The following is a 25,103-nucleotide window of genomic DNA, read 5'->3' as shown; positions in this document are numbered from 1 at the left end:
AAATAAAAACCTGAATGTTTTTTAAAACCAAACCAGAAGGTGTTATTCAATCATTTTTGCCAGGCCTTCTATTTTATTTTCATACTTGCCTTATCTTTTATGTCCCATTTTCAGGTACTACACTGCACAATCCACAGTACATTTTTAGGTTTCAAAAACCTAAAAAATGAAATTAAAAAAAGCAGATCACTTTATATGTGTATATATATACACACACACACATACAAAATTACAATAATGAAATATATAGGAATTACACAAAACTGAACATGCAGGTACAGGCCCCTGATTCTCTGTAGCCATGTTTACAAAATAATGCTGCATTTCTTCCATCTCTACACACTAGGTGAGCTGAAACGAGTTGTCTGAAGACCTGTGACCTCTATTTATTCAGCATCATTACACAGACTTTCTCTTTACTGTTCTTCCTAAAGGGCCAAAAGAGAGCATTTGGCTCCAAAAGTAGAGTCACATAAAATTATTGCTGAAGATTTTTTGGGTTTTTTTAGTTGTTTGGATTTTTTTTATGGTTTTTTGTTTGTTTGTTTGTTTTTTTCGATGGTTGATGGGTTGTTTGGTTGGTTTGGGTTTTTGTTTGTTTGTTTGTTTGTTTGTTTTTTGTTTTTTCTGAGAGAAAGAGCCATAAAATGAGCCTGTTGGTCTTCCTGCCCAGGACCTTTTTCAATGGGAAAGGGGGATTTGCAGTCTGCAAGATGACTGTATGTTTTCAATGCACTCATCATCTATGTCTGAGAATCTTATTAATTTCAGTAGTTTTTCATTAAAATAAGGATCATTTCAATCCTGTCCCAGATGCATTGATAGATTCAGAGATTATTCTAGAAATCAGTTTTCAAATGTTTGTTAGTGCAAAGATTGTGATCTTGGAAAATGTTGCAATGAATTAGCCCCGGTTTTAGAGAGGAATAAAAACCTTTAAAAGGAATGTATTTGATTCTTTTTTTCCTAACTCTGCAAACACATTAAAAAAAATATTTTCCTTGCTCTTATTATTGCCTTAATGTTTTTATTTATTTTTGTCATTCAATAAAAATTTTCTGCTTAGAAAGCATAGCCAGAAATTAGTACAACAGTGAGAGATGCATCTGGAAAGGATAACTCTACCTATATTAGCCAAGAATTTATCTGAAATGAACCAATATAATTTGTAGTTCATGAAAATAACTCTTTCCCTCTAGTTCATCTCTGAATGCTCTGCAAACATTATCTCTAGTAGAGAAATAGATGCAAATACACTTGCAGGCTATAGTTTTCTGCATCCCTGGCCTACTTGATTTTTACTTTGATTACAGAAGCCTAATACTTTGAATTTTATTACAAAGGCTGAAATGCCATAACTGGTTTAATTTTCTCTATTTTTTTCATGAGATTTCAATTACTAATCAGAATTTGAGTTAAATAGGAAAAATGCCCTGCAGGAGCTGGATTAGATGCTCATGAGATGATGCACAAGCATTTATTTGTTCATGCATTATCTTTCAGATGAGGTATAAAATGGTGTGAAAACCTCTGGATACCAAATGTTTTCCAAATGAGAGATGGTCTGACTCTGCACTGGATAAAGAGGAAGAAAAGCAACCATTCTGCTACTGGAGAAGACAGAAGGTGGTACCTTCTCATGTGCAAAAGTTACATATTTGGGCTTGTTTGTGGCTTTCTTTTTTGTTTTGTTTGATAGCTTACTACAGATTCAAGAAGTTGAGAAACTTTTGATTGCATTTTGAGTCTGTATTGTGTGTGTATTTAAATACATACATTCTGAGACAAGGGCTGTTTAAATTAAAATGCTTTTTCAAATTAATGCCTCATTCTAAGTACTCAATTTTATAAGGCAAAAGATATTATTTTTAGCTAGTTTTATAGAAATGTGGTGTTTCTAAGAGACTCAATCTGATAATTTATGTGCAAATTTTGATCTTTTTCTACATACAGGATTTTGTTGTGAGAAACTCAGATTTAACTAAATAGGATTTTTTAAAAGGTACTTAACTCCTCTGGGTGATAAGAGCAGCTTACATTTGATTAATTTCTTTTAGAAAAAAAAATGTGCTGATGATTCTTTAGTGGGCAACAATTGGACTAGAAGAGGAAATCTTCTTGGTTTTGATTTATTCACTCTCTTCTTAGAGAGAGTTAATGTTCCTCCCTGTCAGTCATCTCTAGCACAAATATTTCCTACATACATGCAAATGCTCTCTTGTGAATCTCACTAAGCTTCTGTAATTAACTTTCTCACACAGCAGCAAATTTGACAGGCTAATTAAATGTTTTGCAAAACTGATCTTTTTTCCAATTTGAATTGTGTTGTGTTTCAGTTTCATCGACTATTATTGACACTGTATAGAGCAGCATGTGATTTATTTTCTTTATCTCATCCTCTGAATTTATGTCCAATCAAAGCCTGACTTACCCACCAGTTGCATTCTTTAGTGGGAATTGTTTTTTCAAAATCCTATAGATTAAACTTTCTCAAAATGCTCAGTGGATATAGAAAATCTTACTGGAAAATCATCTTTTGTTTTTTTTCATCCTCATGAGCTGCTTTCAGGAGGTTTTGGTTCCTGAGACAACCCCACAATCCATAGGAATAAGATGTGCATTATGTCACCAATTTTTACAAACTGAGTTTCTAAAAATGACAGTTTTCAGCCAAATTGCTCTGCTTGATTGCTTTCATTTGAAGCAGTATTGTGGGGTTTTTTTTAGTACTCCTCTACCTAAGGCATACATGACCAGGAAAGTAAATACTGTTCTCGTTAATCTACTTTTCTGCTATTAAACAAAACCATCTATGTTTCTTTTAAAAGCCACTACTTAACTACATGTTTTACACAGTACTCAGAGTTCTTCTCATGCTTAAAAATGCAGGAACTTTGACAGGTGCAGCAGTCAACAGGTGAAAAAATGCTTATTTGGAAAGGTAAAACCAAAACAAAGTAAGTTCTTGTGCAAGTTATTAATAATCTGATTCAGAGCTTTCCTGTTTTTATACATATAGTCTATGGATTCCTCACCTCAGGATTCACTTACGGTTGTCAGAAGAACAAATGCAAACTGACCAAATACATACGATCTGACCTCAGATGTGTTAGTAAAATTAGATTTCATGGGGATATGTTCCCCTTTAAATGGGAACTGTCAATATCTCTTATGTCAATAAACTCCCCCGGGCTAACACTACCTCTGCTGCTCAACCTTCAGTTCTGCACTTGGACTTCAGAGAAAATGGATGTGAATTACTGTGCAGATGAATTACGCTTATTCGCCACAACCTTCTTTCCCCCCAAAACCAGATTGTCTCACTGGATGGGACATAAATATTAATAGAAGCCATCATTGTAGGAATCAGTGTCAAGATCAGAGAAGTGAGAAGTATCCACAGCCTCTGGAGTAGAGCTTGCTGTCCTGGTTTGGGCCAGGATAAAGGTGGTTTTCTGTTTCTGTACTTTTGCTTTTAGCTAAGTCCCTTGTAAGTAGTTGCATTTGCTGAAATTAACAGCAAGTTTCTCAGACAGTGTGTGTGCTTTTAGGACTGATAACACTTGATGTTTATAGTTACTGCTAGAGACTGGTATGCAGAGCCAAGGACTCTTATCAGCTCTAAGGAAAACATTTTACCCTCCAGAAGGAGTAAAGAGGTCCCACCTGAACCCTCCTTTAGGGAGGGACGGACAAGATAGATGCCAGAATTGACCAAACAGAGTATTCCATCCCATATACGTCACACTCACTATAAATTTGAGGCATCACGTGGGCCGAGCCAGATCTTTTCCTGCTTCCCTTCCTCCCTGGCATCCTGGAAGGATCCTGTCTGTTCGTGTGCCTGTGGTCCTGATCCGTGCCAGCCCATATCTGTGTGTTCCTGCCTCCAGTTCCCGACTGCTGCCGACTCCAGGAGTCCAGCCTGGACTTTCCCAGGGCTGCCCTACAGCCTCGGTGGTGACGTGAGAGTTATTGGGGGAAAGGAGGGAGGAATGTGGTTTCCATTTTCCTGTATATTTGTATATATTTAGTAATTTTACCTATTTATCACTACTGTTTCATTAAAGTTGTGTAGTTTAGTTTCCAACCCATAAGTCTCTCTCCCTTATTCTCTCTCCTTTCTCTATCAAGGAGAGACAGATTAATAGAGAGCGTCTGTTATTCGGTTTAATTGCCGGGCCAGTGTTAAACCGTGACACTTGCCTAAGGGGAAATGAAACTACCCTGACCATGATGAATCTGAGTATCTGTGATAAAGGCAGAAACTAAATCTCAGTATTCAAAAAGGGAGTAAATTAGAAAGGTTATTGATATTGCCTGGTGTACTTTGCATTTGTGAGGCAGTCTTCTATCTTACCACATCCTCCATTTTAGAATTAAAATGGATTTTTAAACAAAGAGAAAAATGAATAGCTCTTCGTTGTTCAGCTGGTTGGAGGGGAAGGATGATTACACTTGAAAGACCATGCCTTGTACAACTTGGTTTAGAACAGCAAGGCACACCTTGAACCTTGCACAGATTGCATCAGGAGCATAAGTGCATGGCTGTCCATTGTCTTTTGTCTCCTCCCATCATATTTTTGCTTCTCCAACTCTAGGCTCTGGATCCTGGGGAGAATTAGAAGTCTTGTCAAGCTGAAATACAAGACATATCCTCAACTCACCACTACAGCACATATCTCCTGCTTCCTGTCCACAAAATGCTCACTATTATAAGTAAAGATCACAGACAGGTTTCCCCACCAGGGAATAAAATACTCCAGAAGGAACTGTTTCTGACTACCTAACAAACTGATTGACAAGATATTCTTCAGGGAAGTGGAAGACCTGAGATTAAATCTTGTCTTCTCTGATCCAGGTATTTCATCCCAAACATTTAAATCTGATTGTGGGACTGAATCTTCCTTTCCATACACCTGGAGTTGTGTGATGTAGCTTACAATTGATACAACTCTGACTAATTTTGGAAAAATTGAAATGCTGGTTATCAAAAGACTTACATAAAAAACCCATTTCCACCTGTAATCATAGACTTAGGAACATTCCATGTATTGCCTAATGCCCTTGGCTCTCCAAACTAATAATTTATTGTAAAAAAAAATATTTTCCAAGACTCATTCTTCGCTAAATCTGGATAAATGAATGGCAAATTGTGTCTTTGTGACATTACTAGGTACAGAAGAGAGCTGGACTTCTCTGTGCCCTCCACTCCTGATAGCACTGCTGATCTGCATATATATTTGAATAATAAACAAGCAAAATTAAAAAGGATACATAAGACTGAGTAAAATTCCAGACAGCTGGAAGATGAGCCATAATTAGCAGCATGATATCAGGCAAGTTGAAGAGTAGGAGACACCATTATTTCTACACAAGTAGCTGTCTGATAGTCACAAAAGCCAGCAAACTCCTGTAGAAGCAGGTCTGTATTTCAAGGACACCTACATCTTCCTGGTAATCTCAGACTCTTTTTGGTAGTTTGAATTAATTTCATGTCCATTACTAAGTGGGTTTTAAGCTCTGATGTGCTGATCACTCAGCTGTGTAATTGTAAGAAACACCTGATATCAGTCAGTGTGCTTCAGTGTAATTTCCCAGTAATAACCCTCTGTCAGCTGAGTGAAGGTGTGGGAAAACATGGGGTGATTGCAGCTTTGTTGCTGATGATCCTTTTCCATGGAATAACACTACTGTATTAAACTGCATTCTGAAAACCTCCAATTTTTTTTAGCTTCATCTAAAGACAGAACAATATTTTATCAATTGGAATAGCATTTTACTACCAGGAGTTCAGGGAAGAAGAAGGTGCAGAGACTGCTTTCCCTTAAGTGAGTTTGGCATGGGTGGGGAATGGATCATGGGGTATTTTAAAATGAAGAGAAAAAAAGTATAGGGCAGAACAGGGGGGACCTTCAAAACTTGTAATATTACTAAAGCAGCAATGAGAGGTTTGATAAAACTAGCATGTCATTTACTTCAGAAACTTCATAACATTTTGCAGCATGGAGGGCTCATGATTACACAGTAAAATTAATCTAAAAAGGCCTGTCAATATGGAATTATATAATGATATGGGTATATAGGATTAAAATATTATTGAAGTCATGATTTAGAGAGATTTCATTTTTGCATAGAGAAAATTCCCTATATATGCTGGCTTCCACCTATAAACTGGACAGCATGCCACAAAAATATTTCATTCAGATAAAGATCAAATAATCGCCCACCCTCCCTCTTCATTTGTTACTCCACCATAAAACTGTTGATTTATAAAAGCCACAATACAGTAGAAGAAGGACAAATGAGCACATACATGCAAATAACAAAAAAGAAAAAATCATGTATAAACATAATTTAAGCAATTTAAAAAAACATAGGTAATGTAATTGTAGTGTGCAGTAAGCCAGGTCTGAGTACTGGAACTGTCAATTAATTTGATTTTTGTTCCAATTTTTTCCAAAATTATATTCAATTCCACACAAGAAAGTTATACAAATATTTTCTTGATTCTGAAGTCCTAATCCCGGCTCTTGGGACCAAGACTTCTGGTTCTTCATTATTCCAGATGTTGTAGGCACTCTTGCAAATGACCCACTGATGCAAGCATCTTTGTGCTTGTGTCCTAACTTGTTAATAATTTAGGGAAAACATGAAAGCAGATGGTCAAATTTACTTTTAACATTATTTTTAGTCTGTATACAAGAAGGAAAACTGAAGGTTGGGACAAAAAAAAATATAAAAATATTTCAATTTTCCAGGGGACAAAAATTCTAAATTACATTGAGAAATTAAGTTATTGACAATAGTAAACAAGGCTGTCATACAACATGTTGCAGTTTACCCTTTAAGAGAGGAAGGTTGGACTAGATGACTCCCAGAGGACTCTTCCAACCTTTTTTCAAGAAATTATTATCCCATGTCACAAATATAGGAAGATGTCAGCAGAGAGCCATAGTAAAATCTATTACTAAGTAAGTAATTTTTTTGTGAAATGCCTTTCTCCATTTCCTGCTAAAATTTTCCATAGACAGAATCAAAAGTTTTAGATTGTGACCAAATAGTTTATTTAGAAAAACTTTTCCCATTTGCCAATTGGAGGGCAAATTAACAAAAACAAGTGTTAGAAGAAAAAGAGAAGAATGAGAGTTAAGATCTGGTATCTAGAAGGTAGATTTGAACAGATGAATCCAATAGAGAATATATTAAAGCTAAGATGAGACACATTTCAAAAGCAAAGATAAATTTTAGACAGTGAAAAAAGTGATCAAGTAGAAATTTGTATTTAAAAATATTGCTTTTTGAGGCATTTTGAATGTGTGTAAAGGAACTGAGATTGAAGCAAAGCAGTTTGAAGGCATGAGACTATAAGGTAATTTCTTTTAGGTGATTTAGCATTATCTGTACCTTTCTTCTTAAAGTTGTCTTTTTATTTGTTGTGAAATGTTGAATATTTTGTAGATGACAAACCTTTTTCAGTAATTAAAATTTAGTAACACCTTACCTAGCTTATAATAGGCAAAGATATCTTTTTTCTTCTCATTATTATATTTTGTATGAAACTAATAAATTTAGTATACTAGATGCACTTGCATTTTCATAATAGTTTGAAGATGCTGATGTCAGGTGTACAATAAACCAAAACATAGATTCAGTATGTGGGGATGGATCTGCTGTCTACTCTTTGTGTACTAATAGATACAGTTGCAGTAAACATAAAAGGAGATTGATCCAGATCTTTTAGATCTGCATTGAATTTTCAATAAATTCACACAGCCCTACTCACTGACCTGTGTTGGTTTATTTTTTGTTAATCTATGGTTATTATTTCTTAGTCCATTTACTGCTAAAAATGAGGAACATTATTGTGTTTTCTTGCAGTTCTTGTCTCCTAGCAACGGGTTTTCCTCTTAAATTGACCCTTGTCATCTCCTGTGGATTGTGTAAAGCTCACATAGCCTTTTTACAGAATTTCTATATATCTTAACAGTAACTCAATTCGTTTGTTTGATTTTTTATCAAAAGATGAATTTAGTTCTTGAATTGGCCAACTGCAACTGTAGGTGTAATAAACACATAGCTCTTTGTGAGATTAGCATTTCAATAATATAAAAAAGAAGTAAAAAAAAAAAAAAAGTATTCTCTTGAAAATTTTGTAAAAAGTAATTTTGGCAGTATATTTTTATGCATGCTTCTGAATACCTATTTTCAAGATGGTAGAAATATTTGCTCCTTTGCAGTTTTACCTAAGGTCTGGTCACCTTGACTTAAGGCCCAAATTCTTTGTCTAGAATAATATCTTGCTAATATATGAACATATATACCATTGATGCTTACAAATCCTGAAAGAAATATGCTGTTCCCAGAAGAGTCTTGGTAAAAACAATTTAAAACCATTAATTCAAATATATTTCAATACACAGGATTTATTGCCATCACATACAAGTATAAAAATGTATACATAACCTGTCAATCTAGACTATATTATGAAGACTGCACTTCATTAAATGTATGTGCATTATATGACATTATATGGCATTTTGTTCATTTTCCTTGCTAATTGGCAATACGGATAGATTATCCCACAGGCAATGGCTTAACCTATGGACTCACAAGGGAAGGAAAATAAAGGTGCACAGATGCTTTCTTTAGCCCTGACAATGTATAAAGTTGGTAACTGAACCAATATGGAAAAGTAAGTGCTTTAAAACTTTAATTTGACAACATGACCACCATTATAATTTATCCTATATTCGCTTAGAAATACCTCCAGCATATTCACGGTTGGGTCAATACTTAATTCTTTTGCTTCATTGTAGTCTTTAGTCTCAATTTACTCTCAAACAAGTGACTAGAGGCCCTTTCCTTAGGCTACATTTTTCTAGTACATGTAAATGATTGTATCCTTTGTCTATGAGCAGAAGCAGTGAGCAAATATAGGAGTGCTCATTAATAATCTTGTAATTAAAAAGCTGAACAAACAATACTGTTTGCTTCAAATGTATTCACAGCCCATTTGCATTCACTGAGCTTTCTGCACCATACACTTTTCTGAACTAATGTGCTCAGAATACACCGGTGATTCAGTTCAATTGATTTCTGGAGTTTGAAAATTCCTAGATAAATGGTGTTATTGCTGAACTCATTTTGAATGCAAAATAGACCAGAGATAGGTAAGACTCTTCTGAGGGTAAATACAAAGGGTAGCCTACTTAAATCTTCCATAAAAGCAAAAAGCCTTAGATCTTTTCTGAAAAACTCCTTTCTTCCAGATCATCACAGAGGGGACAGGGCTGGGGTTATTTTGTTTGTTCTGGGTTAGGTTTTTTTTTTTGTTTTGTTTTTGTAGGTTGTTTTTTGTTTTGTTTTTTTTTTTTTTAATTTAACGTAAAGTGTTCTCTCATTTAAATATTTTCCATAAACATATCTGTTTCTGGAAAGGCTGTATATTGTCTGTGTAGCAGCAACCTGACCAGGCTGCCCATTAATACCTGACTGTGCTCTATGGGGGTTTAGGGTTTTTCTCCCTTTCTTTTCCTAAGGAGACTACACCAAAGCCCTCAAAAAGCTCATTGCTTTGGAATCTGACTGGAATTTAGAAATCCAGTCATATCAGACCTTTAACAAGAATGATATTTACACCTTGATGGCAAAGTAACAGAACCCTATCTCTGCTGTGAGAGCACAGATGCTAATGCTTTTAGTGTAGGCAAAACCTGAATGCCTACTGAATGACAAAATATCATAGAGTTTAATAAGCACTTGATCCAATTTGCAGTTAGGTTCATGGTAGAATCAGGGGTAGCATCATAGTATTATTTGGGAGTATTTCTGACACACATGGCTTAATAAATGATCATGAGTTCCAGAACTGGATCTCATGTTGCACTCTTTACAAGTTACTGACTGTCTCTTTGCCAAACAAATTCTTCACTTATAAAGAAAAGTGATAAATTTAAATGTGACAGAAGGAGGAAGGAAAGTGGGTAAATAAAAGTTCACACTTTATAATATAAAAATAATGGGTTTAAGAATGGGTTTATATTTATACTATTATAAATTATACTTATTTATATATTACTATAATATTTATAACATACATGACATAACATATATGAGGATATAACTACTATAATAGTTAACACTGATTAATTAATTAAGATAACTGTTTGCAACACTTGCAGTTGCAGCAAAGGTAATGTTGGACAGATAGGAAATACACTTGCAAACGCTATTTCCAATGCACAATTTACAGGAGCATTTCATATTATCCTTTTTACTTGTGCCTCAAAATAAGAGTGCTATTGCTTTTCCCCAGGGCAGATTTCCTGTTTGTTTGTTTGTTTGTTTGTTTTGGGTTTTTTTTTGTTTGTTTGTTTTTTGGTTTTTTTTGTTGTCTTTATAAGAAAAGAAGATATAAAAGATAACAGGTATTATGATCAAAAGGAGAGCTGTGCAGGTTGTTTTTTTCTCACCAATAATAATAATCTACTTTGGCAAAGCAAATTGCTTCATAAGGCTTTCACCTGTTGAAAACTTGGAGTATGGCATGAAGACTTTTTCTAAGCCTCATTTTTGCTTGTTCATTTAATCATAGGATACCTCAGGCAAAACACCTGTTGCACATTTATTAAAAAAAGGAACAACCCCATTTCCTGAAATGAAAGCAAAGATTTGTGGAGATTCAGAAGCCGACATGACTGCTTCTGTTCTCTGCTATTTGCTGTCTTGGTTAATTGCTTGAGCCACAGGAGGGGATCCCTTAAGTTAGATGACACCACGACTTTGTGTTGAAAGTTGCATTTGTAGCACAGAATGATGTCATTCTGAGAAATGACAAGCATGTAAAAAGGCATACTGAAATAATTTTGAAGTATCTCTTATATACTATTGATGTGTATTAAAGAGGGTGCAATGTTTGCCCACCTCTTCTCTTCCTCTGTGTGTAGTAATTGGGCTAAGAGACTACAACTGAGCTTAGAGGGTCAGTGATATAAGAAGAGGTAGAGTGGTATGATGGGCTAGTTTCTCCCAAAAAGGCTTCTTTCCTTCCATTAATCTCATAATTTTGTTTAAAAAATCTTCTTTAGTAGATTCTCCACACAAAAATAATTGCGTGATTTTAAGAGTCTGTGCTTTCTAAAAACACACTCGCACTATTTAATAATTAAATAGAACATTTTGCCTTTTTTTCTTTTTTTTTTTTTTTTCTTCATTATTTTGCCTTGGTTTCTACTTCGAGGCTTAGCCAGTTTACTTAAAGGTTATCAGTATACATGATTTTCTCCGTTTCCTCAATTCCCTTCCCACCTCTGTATGAATTTTCAAATTTAGCTACATGTGACATATTCTGAGTTTATCTGTTATAGTTCTTGAAGAGGAGCTTCTGTGAGACTTAATTTCAATGTAGAATGTTAATTTAGAGGCAGACGTGGGGGAATATGTGTCAGTAAATGTGAACATTTTAGACAGTCTGGTAAGAAATCTAGTTCTTAATCTGTTTGCTAATTCCCTTAGTTATCATCACAGATTCCCTGGTTTTACAGATGTCTTATAGCATTGTAATCTTGTGTACCATAGATACAGAAATACTGTTTTGTTATTGCTGAGATATGAATTTAATAGTTCTTTCATATTTTGCCTTCCCCACTAGATGTAAGAGGCTGATAATTCTTACAAAGTTTAAATCTATTTCAGAGAATTTATTTCAGTAGGCTTTATTTCTCTTTTTTATATTAGTCCATGGCAGTTTAATTTAAGATTTAGAAGCTGAAAGAGCACTTTCTGTAAAAATAGAAGATAGATATCTACAGTACATCACAACATAGGCATTAATAAAACAAGTATGTGTATTTGCTTGTGCAAACTTCCCCTCTAAATTTTATTTATTTTTATATACACAAATGCAACAGAGTGGTTCTACTGCTATATAAGACTGTCACAAAAATTTAAAGTATGGATCAATGTGGTATATTAAATTAGACCATTGCCATGTACTAAAACTAGTCTTGCATGGTTTAAATCAAATCATTCAGCTTCTCTAGTTTAGTTTTATATTATTTTTGCCTTTGAAAATTATAGAAACGTTCCAAAAAATTCAATTCTAAGGAAAGATTTGAAAAACTCGAAGTACATAAGTAAATCATGAAAGATAGTTCTGTTTCCTATAACATCGTAACTTTTCATGAAAGAGGGATGAGAACTTGCAGCAGCACTTGTGTGGTTGGGGGAAAGCTGCTCCAGAGCTAAAGGTCAGTTTCATATATATCTAACTGCAAAATCTGGAAATGTGAGATTTATATACTAGCACAATTATGACACTGCACACAGTCTTTTAAGCAAATAATAATGATGGGTTTTGTCCACTTCAAGTTCATCATTATTTTTGGATTTGTCCGGGCTGTATAAAATACCATTCAGTTTTACTTCCCTAAACTACAGTTTCTCTTTTCACAAATAATGAAGTAATTTTCAGATGTAAGCATTTCCATTGTAACATGGATTGAAAACTGTCAATATTATTGCTATTTTTATCCTGTCTCCCTTCTTACAATTTTTAAAACTAAAGGTCAAATAATTAGGCAATATCTCTGAGGAGAAACATAAAGAAAAAAGCCTGAACGACTAAACCATGCTTGCATGTATCACTTTGAAACTTGTTACTTAAGCCTGTATCTCATTACAAATGTATTCCCTAAATATAGGTTTAAAAGACTGGTCACCCTTCTCTACACTAGAAATATTTATTCAAAATGGGAGTAGCTATTTATTTGTTCTTTTTAGATAAAGTGTATGGAAATTATAGTTAATCGGAACACACTTCTCTAGTTTGTGTATTAGTACACTGTTGTAACTTGAAGCTTGTATCCAGATAGCAGCTATCAGCGGAAGTACCAGACTATTCTAAAAATAGCTATCACTGCAGGAATCAGTCTTGGTTTTTTTAAATCAAATAAACTAGAATGTGTTGGTACATAAAAGGGAAAAATCCATAATGACAGAGAGAATATTCACTGAGTCCATAGACACCCCTGTTCTATCACCAAGCATTTGTTCTAGACAGGTTTGGAAGACAGTGTGAGTACATCATCTTTTGAAAGAGCTGTGACAATCCTCAGGCATATACAAGCTCTTAAATTCTTATCAGATAATATCATAGATTTCAATTTTCAAATGTTTCTCTTTCCTTTAAAGGCACTGCATTATTTCTTCATGCCTGTATTTCTTTTCGGAAAGTCTGAAATCTGCCAACTCACCTACGAACATCATTTAGGTTTTCATCAGAGCAAAGACACTGATAAAAATTTTAATGTGTAATTATTAATTCTGAATTTCTTAACTTTCCATTAAAAGTCTATAATAGTTTTTATTTTTTTCCAAAAGATTCTAATTGTCTGTCTTCTAAAAGTAAATTTCTTTTAATAAAATTCAAAGGTCCTACAGCTGAGGCATTTAAACTCTTTGAGTTTCTCAGCCTAGAGACTCCTTGTGTCTCTGTACTTGAAGTCTTCCTACTCAAATTCACAGCCAAGATTCAAACTGGATATAGTATTATACATCAAGTCTTGTTCTTATACTTAAATTAGTAACTGCCGCGTAACAGTGGTTCAAAATGAAGTTGTATTTCATGTCTCTGTTTTGCAAACTTTGTCTGCAGTTTAAAATTTGCCGGTGATTTGAACTTCTCAGTTTAAAGGTAATACAGGAGAGCAAATACCAACTCGTAGAAGTAGAATTTTTGCTGTATTTGAGGAAGAAGTTTGCTACCTAACAGGGAAATATTCATTTAACTGTACCCTGAACAAAGACAACAGAACAAAAGTGAATTTTTTCATTTATTTTTGTCTGCGAATAGGGTGAGAAAGGTGTCTTGAATAAATACAATTTATGATAAATTTGTCTATGAGAAATTTGTCTTTTATTTTTTTTTTAAATTATATTAATCCAGGCATTTCTCTCACCCATGAGCTTACCTTCTATCTGATTTAAATATACAGTACTGCTTCTGGTCACTACTTACTATAATTGGGAAAATTAAGAATAGAATATCTAGAGAGTTATGTTCTTCACATTAATTGTCTTTTTCTCCCCTATAAAGACACAAGAATTTTAGTTAAGTAGTTTTTTTCTGTTGGGATGTTTTCTTTTGCAGATATAATTTATATATCACCAAAATTTATCCAACAGGAATAAGGTTTCTTCTCTGTGTGCTACAATCTTCTGTTAAACTCTCCTATTTTGCCTGACCAAGTAAATTTAAAAAATTTAACGATATGAGCTTGTTTCTTCTTTACAGAAATACTTGTATATACATATCAGGTCTTTTAAATGCATTTCTATATATCCCCAAATATGTTTTTTAAAAGGAAAAAGCCAACAACTTTATTTTTGAGCTAAAACATTGCACAAAAACCAAATAAATGGCATATTTCAACAAACTAATATTAAGAAATTATTGGCCTTGCAGCCTTATGTTTCAGATAATATTTTGGTAGAAGAAGCCAACAGAGGGGTATGAAAATCTTACCCTGGTTTCCTTTCTTTGACACACCACATGTACTTTTCTTAGCATTTTGTGTATCCTACCAAACTATGGCTACTGGGTTTGTTTGCTCTTGCTCCCATGCTCCCAATTTTTGAAAGCACATCTTTCCTCAATAGACAAAAATTAAATGAATTATAGTTTTGGGCTTTCATGCTCCACTGTACCAAATAAAGTGAAATAAAGATAACAGTGTTCAGCACTTTCTGAAAATCTGGCAGTCTTTCAGGGGCCTGGCGTTGCAAGATTATTTCAGTATCTGTCTTCCAAAATATTTTTTTTCTTTTGTCTATTTTAAAGCATGACTGGTGCAATTCTTGATGTGTATATTCTCCCATGTTTTAACCAATGGCAACTCATGATAATGTTATCAAGAATTACAGAAAATCAATGGAATTTATGAGAAAGGGGAAAGAAGAATGCAACTGAGCATTTTTCTTATGTCATGATGATTTAAAAGAAATTTGTCTTACGATAATCATAAAATTAGCATGAAACAACTTTGCACACATTTGGAATGTTTTGAATGTTTTGGGACAGTATAAGTTAGACTTGAGGCACCACTGCACAGTTATATTACCTGTACATAATCAGGATTTCTCAGGCCCAGGCTACCAAATTTTTGCTCTCTTGACAGCAAAGAAATTGATCTAAAATCCATCCACAGTTTCTAAATTCAAACAAATATGTTAATTTTGTAAATTAAAGCAATAATATACTTGATTATTTTTAATTGGTTTTTGGTTTTTTTTTTTACTTTTGGGTAATTTCTCAAGAAATTATCATTATTTTCAAGAGAATACCTAAGGAAAAATATTTTATACCATTCATTCAGGATGAATTAATTCTTATTTACATAACCTTTGGATATATGGTTTTAATCAAAGAATCAAATAACAATAACATGCTTCGTGCTATTTGTTACTGAGGAAATACTAGTTCTGCACTATAGGACAGATGTAAATGAAAAGCACGTCCCATAGGATAGTAGAGGTTTAGTTGAAAAAGCCTTAGAAGACCTCTTTCAGGGGCCTTTCAAACAAAAGTTCCTTTAGTTTCAATTTCATCTGATTACTTCAGGGTTGTGTATCAGAGCATTGCTCAAACACCAGTGTCAAGGTAAATAAAGTGTGTTCTTTCTCACAGTCTGTCTTCTGCTGGTGTCCATAAGCACTATATTCACTGTTACAAATAAAACCAGGCATCAGTTACTAAAACATCATTAGAAAAAAGGGAGCTCCTGCAACTCCATCTCACAGAAATAGTTTTTTGGGGAGTTTGACTTTGGTGAGCAGCCAAGAGTGAATGCAGGGCTAATTGGTTGTAATCATAATTGCTAGCAAAATGGATTAGTTAATAAATACTCATACAATCCACAGGGACTAGCCTACTGCGCAAGCATGGAAAATCTATACATGTAATTCCTCTTTATGCTTAAATTAATGATTGATCTTCAGTTTTAACGATATCTGTGAAACAGCAGAGAGGCACAGAGTAACAAGAATGTGGAAAAATACCTCTGCAATATTAATTCACTATCTATGAGATGGTATATGTACAGTGTTTCATCTTACCATAACTTTCATGCAAAGATAATTTTAATTCCAATAGCAAAGTAAATACATGAAAGGGAAAAGTAGCTGCTTGCAAAACTTTTCCCTTGCAGTTCTTTATAATGATGTGAAATTTCATCTCTTACATCTCTTAGTTAATGGTAAGATGAAATGGGCAGTTGCCAAGCATGACCCTGATGGGGTTTTTATGTTGCTGTGGCTGAGAAAGATACAAACTGTAGGTGTAAAGTGAAATAATTATCTTTCATAGCTCTGAACAGAGATGAAACTATAAAAGTCATTTATGAAATAGGAGGAAGGAAGAGAAATCATCTGGGTAGACTGTCTATGATTAATGTGAAGTGAAGAAGGAAACTTCTTGACATTATTCTAAGAAATGAAACAAAAGCAAATCCAACTGCTAAATGTTAGGCTTTAAAACTGACATTCCCTAATAAATAAATAAATAAATTCAGCAGATTTCTTCTTCCAGTTTCACATTACTTTTAGTTCCCCAGAGCAACCAAGCTGAGGGACAGTCTTATTAATACAGAAGACCATATTTTCAGAGGACTTCCTTGCACATAAATTGACTGAACATGTCCTAAAATTTTCCATCAGCTGCTAAGGAGTGCAGAATGATGTCACCCTGGTTTCTGAAGTCCCTGTGCAAACTCAGTTTCTTTTGATAGCCTGGACAGTATTCCTTAAGCAGAAAGATTGACTCTATTGACTTAATTGTATCCAAGCTGAATGCTCGGCTTATTGTATTTTACAAGGGTTTTAATATTTGTTTTTAGGGAACAATTAAGAAATCGTATAATCCATTTTCTAAACATTTTTTACATGTGACAGAGATGTGTGGGAGAAATGTGGGCTCCATTCAGATGTTCCTTTCAGGTTAAACATAATTTGAATAATAATTGATGCTTAAGGGGGAATATTAATGATATCCAGACCATTATCATAGAATCATAGAATCATAGAATTGGCTGGGTTGGAAGGGACCTCAGAGATCATCGAGTCCAACCCTTGAACCACCGTTGCGGTTGCTAGACCATGGCACTGAGTACCACATCCAGTCTTTTTTTAAATATCTCCAGGGACGGAGAATCCACCACTTCCCTGGGCAGCCCATTCCAATGACGGATCACTCTTTCCGTAAAGAAATTCTTTCTAATATCTAACCTAAACTTCCCCTGGCACAACTTAAGTCCATGCCCTCTTGTCTTGTTGAAAGTTGTTTGGTAAAAGAGCCCAACCCCCACCTGGCTACACCCTCCTTTCAGGTAGTTGTAGAGAGCGATGAGGTCTCCCCTGAGCCGCCTCTTTTTTAGGCTGAACAACCCCAGTTCTCTCAGCCTCTCCTCGTAGGGTCTATGCTCGAGTCCCTTCACCAGCCTGGTTGCCCTTCTTTGGACCTGCTCCAGAACCTCGATATCCTTCCTGAACTGGGGGGCCCAGAACTGGACACAGTACTCAAGGTGTGGCCTCACGAGGGCTGAGTATAGGGGCAGAATCACTTCCTTGGACCTGCTGGCAATGCTGTTCCGGATACAGGCCAGGATGCCATTGGCTTTCTTGGCCACCTGGGCACACTGCTGGCTCATGTTCAGCTTCTTGTCGATCCAGACTCCCAGGTCCTTTTCTGCCTGGCTGCTCTCCAGGCACTCTGTCCCCAGCCTGTAGCGCTGCATGGGGTTGTTGTGGCCAAAGTGCAGGACCCGGCACTTGGCCCTGTTAAACCTCATCCCGTTGGAATCAGCCCAACTCTCCAGTCTGTCCAGGTCCCTCTGCAGAGCCCTCCTGCCTTCTAGTTGATCAACACTCCCCCCCAGCTTAGTGTCGTCTGTGAATTTGCTGATGAAATTATGATAATGTATGAACATTAATATTGTCCAGACCATTAGGACTTGTACCATTAAGAAAAAAAACATGAAAACCTACTCAAACAGAAGCTTGGTGACCACCCATTTATTTCTCATACCTTAAACTATAGCCAGTCAGGAGAACAAAAATGTTTAAAGAGAACCCATGAAGGAAAAGATTCAGTTATGGGGAAACCACATCATCAAAATCCAAACAACATTCAAAGTCATTTGAAATATTCTCTCTATCTAATTTCCTCTGTTTCCATACATCAAAAGTAGATTATAATTTTGAGATGCATGCTACAACTACTCACAGATCTTATCTGTAAGTGAAATTCAAGAAAATGACTTGAACATTATGTGCTGCTAGAAGAAACCAAGAGGCAGCTTATCTGTCTCATATCACACTTTATGTCACTGCTCCCATTCATAAGAGGGGCTACACTTACTTGAAGATATGTTGGGAGCACAGTCATGTTTTCCCTGCCATCCTTGACAAGATCTGCCTCTCCTCAGTGTACATTTACATTCATGTCTTCTGTGTCAGAAGTAAAATAAACCAAAATAAATCCTCACTGGAAAATATTTTTCTTTGCATCAGCTATCTTTTATCAGAAAGGCATTTGCATGTAAATGCACATGCACAGAAAGGCTTCTTCAGGTTTCAATTGTTTGCTATGCTTAGAAGTACATAATGCAATTATTAGGCAAACAATACCAGATTTATTTCTCTTGTTTAAATACAAACACTACCAAAAGTATTATTAAAAAAGTTTTCCAGATGCAATTTCACAAAAAAATTGAAGATAGAAGCACAGATTGTGGAAGCATACCTCCATTTGCACACTAAATAGGACATAAAAAAGAATGACAGAGACCTGAGCTTAAGTATGTTTAAGGATATTAAACACTTTGAATTTCCTGGAGGATTTGCATCATTTGGTACAACTGGAAAATGAAGCTAGTGCAATTTATTTGCAGCTAATATCTGTGGTACTGAGTCATTCCTAAGGCTTTGATAGTGCAGTACACAGAGTATAGTTAGAAATGTGTATGTTTTGATATTTATATACATACCATGTATGTACACATATAGATATATATATATACATATAAAAATATACATGTATACATATATGTTTATTAATATTTTCTTTTTTTTTTTTTTCTTTTTACTACCTTCTGAATGCTCAACAGAATTTTCTTTATGTGTTGTCATCCAAATGAAGCCCTTCTGGAACAAAGTGGAGGGAAAAAATTGTTCAGATACATTCCTTTCCAAAAACGCTATCAGAAACTTGTCAGAAGACAACAAAAATCCAAGTTTCACAGATGCAGTGTAGTCTCAGTAAACCAGCTGGTATATCTGATTTCTATTTCTAGTAGATTTCTGGTGTTTAATTATTTAACAGGAGCAAAACAGCAGAAATCACAGATTATACAGAGAATGCTTCTGTGATATACATACATGTAATAAATAATATACATACATGTAATAAATGCCAAATAAACAAATTAAATCAAGTATTTTCAGTATAACTTGACTGATAGAATAAAGGGTTTTTTTGTTTGTTTTTCTTTTTTTTATAGAACTGTATCTAACTATTTTTGATAATGAATATTCCACAATCAGTATTGCCTCTAAGGACCTCTGAATCTCAATTACTGTCACATATTACTAAGGTCAGAAAAATGTTTTTCTTGGCATCTGGGAAGCGAAGAGAGGCCCAAAAACAGCACTGAGTGCTTGATAAGTAATAACTGTTGTCAAGCATTGTAAAAGTTCAGGAAGGTTTGAAGTTGCTTTACTTACTATTTAATTTGCACCAGGCTTTAGAAAATGAAATTATTAGAAAATGCATTGTAACAGTGTGTAGATACATGAATATTCAAATTTTTCTTTATCAAACTTTGAACATAAAGAAAAATACGTGACACTTTTCACAACTTTTTGAGCATCCATTGTAAGTTTTAATGAAACAAGTACTGTATTTAAGATTTATTGAAATGTTTCTACAGTGATCTGTAAGAATTAAATTTTCATGGGGTGTATGCTGACACCCACAGTGATTGTCAATATGATGTTTTGCAATAGACTGAAGACACCTACACTCTGTAATTTGCTCTTTTAAAATTACTATTATTATTATTATTATAAACAATAAAGGATATACATCATGTTAGCTTGATGAACGATCACAGGATATCTTAAAATATTTTAATAAAAATGTTTTAAAATATTTCTTTGCTTCCCAGCTGTGACATGACAAACCATCTCAGAAACAGCTCCCAAACCAGATCTCCATCAACAATGAAATAATTGTTGACTGAAATATATGCTGAGATTTTTTTTATTTATTTTTTTTTTCAGCCAGTTTTGTTACTTTCTTTCTTAGTCATATGACTTTGGGTCAGGATGCATATGCGTTTTTGTTGAGAGATGCTCTTACCACTTTGTCCATAACAGAAAGCAGCAATTGTCTGATTTATATGTGTTTACACCTATTTCATAAATGCAGATACTTAAAGTTTCTGATGTCCTCCCCTGTTCTCAAATGCTAATGATTTTTTTCACAGGAAGAAAGTGACGAGAGAAGAAGTAGCAATTCCACATTCGTTGGTAAAAATAGGTCAGTTTATTCCTTTCTTCCTCCTTCCCCTGAGGACGGGGAGTGTAATTGGCTTCAGAATCATAGTGAGGCTGTGGAAATGCCAAATTAATTAATTTGAATTTTCAGGTTTTTGAAAAAAAAAAAAAAAAAAAAAAAAAAGAAAAAGTATTCTCATACCAAAAAAATAAAAGTCAAGAGAGCTTCTCAAATGTGTTAAAAACATCATCTAACTCAATAGACTCTAGTTTATTAAAAAGCATTTCTTTACATGTCTTCTTTTATGATAGCCACTTCTAAATATTCAAATAAATCAATTTGCTTTTCAGGAATAGCAGCATAAATTTCTTAAATATACATTTCTTTCTGTTTGCTTCCTTCTCTTCATTCTGGTTTTGATTGATATATATATTCTATATATTTGTGGTATTTTGAGTAAGCTGTTACAAAATGTTTTACCTAAGTATAAAAATTGCAGTTCCTCCCTTCAAGTAACAATCACAACACTTCTTGAGGCAGGAACTTTTTTTTTTTTTTTTTTGGTAACAGTGCAAGATTAGTCAGATGAAATAAAGATTCAGTGAATCATGTTGCCTATTTAAACACAAACTCTTCTGGCCAGTGAATTCTACCCTACCTTCTCCAAAATAACTACCGACCGCAAGTTCATCCTTTTAGTTTCTGGATTTTGAAACAGGGCATAAAAAGGGAATGAATCCCTTCAGGATTGTGAACTCCTCTGTCAGATGAGAGTATTTAAGGTAATCTTATTCTAATAGTGCAAATTTCTTGTTTCAACAATTAATATTGGTTTTCATACACTGAATCACTTCAGCTGCTTTTAATGTTATTTCATCCCTTAGGCATGCCAGGCTGAACAGAACCAACACAGGAGTCCAAAAGAAGTGCAAAGCAACAGCCTCTCTATGGAGTAGTGTCCTGATTTGGCACATAGGAGAAATGCAGCTTTCCTTTCATCTTTAGGTTTTCTGGTCATGTGGGACATGGCAAGTACAGAATGCATTAATTTTTTTTTTTTTACAGTCTTCCAAAGCATGAATCAGTCTTGAGCAATTTCCAGCTTCTCTGGAATATTTTAACAACCATTGTAGGAGGGGCTCTGAATTCGTTTGTCTCTTCGAAGAAGAACTTATGTCTTGTTTTTTGTGTAAGTATTACAGCCTCAAACTGCTTGCCATAATGGTCATTTCTATTCTGATAACAGTGTTTTAATTGCCAGGTTACTGAGGAACTCTGGTTTAGTATAAATGAGTATAATTTATCTTCACTAGTCTCTCAGCTATTCCTCTAAATTGCCTCTAATTTCCGTAGAGTTAATTGTGCGGAAGTATAATGTAAATTCAGTTGTTCTTGTCATAGCTTGCCACTGCTGGAAAAACTCCAGTGGTTGACAAGTGGTTTTAATGAAACACCTGACCTTTCACTAAGTCATCTCCAAGCTTGTTACCTCTCATGCTAATGACAGAGTTTGAATAGATGTTGTGTCGCATGTTCAGGGACACGTGCACACACAGTGCTACATTAAAAAACACATCACTGAGCTTAACAAATGAATCGTTCCTTAGCTGGGAAGTTGCAGAATTATGGTTTCAAAACAACCTTATTTAATGTACAGATACAAAAAGAGGAGAAAAATTATTTCAGTAGTGCATTATTATCTATCTTTTTCCTACAGGAAAAAAAGGCATTAATTCGTAAGAGTAAGTATTTGTTGTACCCCATGATTGCTGTGTGGTACTCAACTTAATACACTTTTCATATTTGCTGTGTCTAACCTTGCTTGACAGCTAAATATCACAAATTGCTTACACTCCTCACAGTGAGATGGGTAAAGGGAATCAGAAGGGTAGAAGTGACAAAACTCGTGGGTTGAGATAAAGACAGTTTAGCAGATAAAGTAAAACCCGCACATGCAGGTGAAGCAAAACAAAGAATTCACTCACAGCTTCCCACAAGCAGGCATGGGTCCAGCCATCCCCAGGGCAGCAGGGCTCTATGACATATAATGGTTACTTGGGAAGTCAAACTCCATCACTCCAAATACCTCCCCCTCTTTCCTTCTCCTTCAGATTTTATTGCTGGGCATGACATCAATCCGTATGGAATAGCCCTTTGGTCAGCTGAGGTCAGCTATCCCTGCTGTCTCCCCTCCCATCCTCTTGTGCTCCCCCAGCCCACCCACTGGTGAGTCAGTGTGAGAACCAGAAAAGGTCTTGAGTCTGTGAAAGCTGCACAGCAATAACAGAAATATCCCTGTATTATCAACACTGTTTCCAGCACAAATCTGAAATACAGCTCCTTACCTGTTACTATGAAGAAAATAAACTCTATCCCTGTTAAAACTTATACAGTACTCTAACTTGAAAACAGAACTATTGATTTCCTTACAGATTTTTTCTGTCTTCAGTGCTATAAAGACCATTTGTAGAAAGACTAAGATGAGTTAATTATAAGCATATAAAATACCTCAGTTTCAATGCCCATCTGTGGCATGCCTAATCTACCTTGGTTCCTAAATCTGGCTCTCTAGAAGGTCAAGTTATTACCTCTGTAATTATGCCACACTCTTAGAAACCGCTAAGATCTTTTGGCTAAGGTTTTCCTGGAAATATTCAGCCTAAGGCAAAGATCAGAGTAAGACAATTTAAGGAATGAAGAAAAGGCTCTAATTCTACAGAGCTGTCGTGAGGTAGCACTATGAGCCACACATAATTAGAAGTCAACTCTTTCAACTCTTTTTCTGGGGGGGGGTCTTTTTTTTGATTGCTTCTCTTTTCTTTTCTGTTCCATTCAACAGACAGGAGATGGTATCTTTAAAACTACCAAGACTACTTGAAAGGTGTATGAGGGCTTTTTTTGCAAAAGCTAATAACTTTTGTTGATTTTCTGTTGATTTTTAATTTTTGTTTCCATTCTCTTTTTTTTAACCTTGATAGTTTACTTATAAAGTTAACTTAGTAACAGGTGGTAAAGGATGATAAAAGTCAATTGATCCATGTAGTTAAAAATCTTCTCTGTTAAAAGGCTTTTAGCTACCATGTTTCTCTAATTTCCAAATACAAATACCAAAGTATTTTCCAGCTTTGACTTTTTTTCCCTGAAAACTCAACCAAAGAGTTTTGCAGCATAGACAGAATGCTAGCCTTACTGAATTTAGTTCTGTCATAATTTCTAGTGTAAAAATAGAATTTTTTTAAAAACATAGAATTTTTAAAACAATTTAGAGTGTATATCATACTGAGAAAAATAATCTACAGGTAAAATAGGGCTACTTCCTTGATTTGGATTACAATATTTATTGAGACAACAAAAAAAATCTTGATTAAATAAGACCAAAATTTGTTTGGTTCAGACATTATCAAAATCAGAAGAACCAAATATTTCTGTTACCATCCTGAAAATTCCTGGAAACCCAGCCTCTTTTTAACTGAATGGAGGAAAAACAAATCTTCAAAGGAACAAATACTAAGAAACCTAGTAACTAAAAAACCTGAAATTGAACGAAATTTTGAGAAACTATCACCTTGGTCAGTAGTAGTTTCCAAATGTTCCTAAAAAAATCCCGTTGTTAGTTAAACTAAACCCTAGTTTTGGTATTTTTTATGTATCCATTTACATTTGGCTTTAAATGCCATGCTCATAATGTATTTATCAAAATTAAGAAATTATTTAATGAAGCATAGAGGTTTTAATTTTCATTTCACAATTTCACTTTAGGGTGGGTCAGGTTAAAGAAAAGTTAAAGAAATGCATCAATCGATGCTCATATTTTATGGCTCCATCTGGATCTGCCTTTGAAATAGGCAAAATAAATGGTGTGATCCTGATGAATGAGAAAACCCTGCACCAATATTTCACAACTTGTCGTGGTATTATTCTCATTGATGAATGAAGGATTTAGTGTAATGTTCTTCTAAAGTAAACTCTGCGTAACAGATGTTTTTCCTCCTGATATGACAGAGTATTAAAATGTCTAGCGTGTGTCATGGTATTATTCAGTCCTCATAAGCCAAATTTGTCATAACTTGGACAGAAGGTACTTAAATAGTGCCGCAGGCAGTCGGCATGCCCAGAGGATCACACATCTGAGCAGGATGCAGATGTCAGGATTACATTTGGTTATGACACCAGCCTGCTCTGGGACTTTGGGCAAGCCATCCTAATCTGTATTTTTCACTCTCTACTTATATTGCAGAGGTTCTTTGGCCAACATTGTCTCTCACAACACTTCTACGCTACCAAAATCAGTAGAAAATCAACGTCACTGTGTATTACTGAAATGGCTATGATACCTCAGAAGATGTATAACTCTTATTTATATAGTTGGTGAGCCACAAAATCTGAAAATATATTACAAGTTCACTAATTTTCTTTTCCCAGTGGTATGCCATCATCCTCCAAGAATTCATATGATGCCTACCTATAGTGGCAGTCTTAAATGCATTTTTATTTTAGTAGCTCTTAATGGTCTTTAAAAATTGATTTATCACATAAGCATGTAATGGGC

Source organism: Calypte anna, chromosome 1 (assembly GCF_003957555.1).
Source record: "Calypte anna isolate BGI_N300 chromosome 1, bCalAnn1_v1.p, whole genome shotgun sequence".
In the NCBI taxonomy this organism is placed as follows: domain Eukaryota; kingdom Metazoa; phylum Chordata; class Aves; order Apodiformes; family Trochilidae; genus Calypte; species Calypte anna.
Note: the sequence above shows the minus strand (reverse complement) of the source record.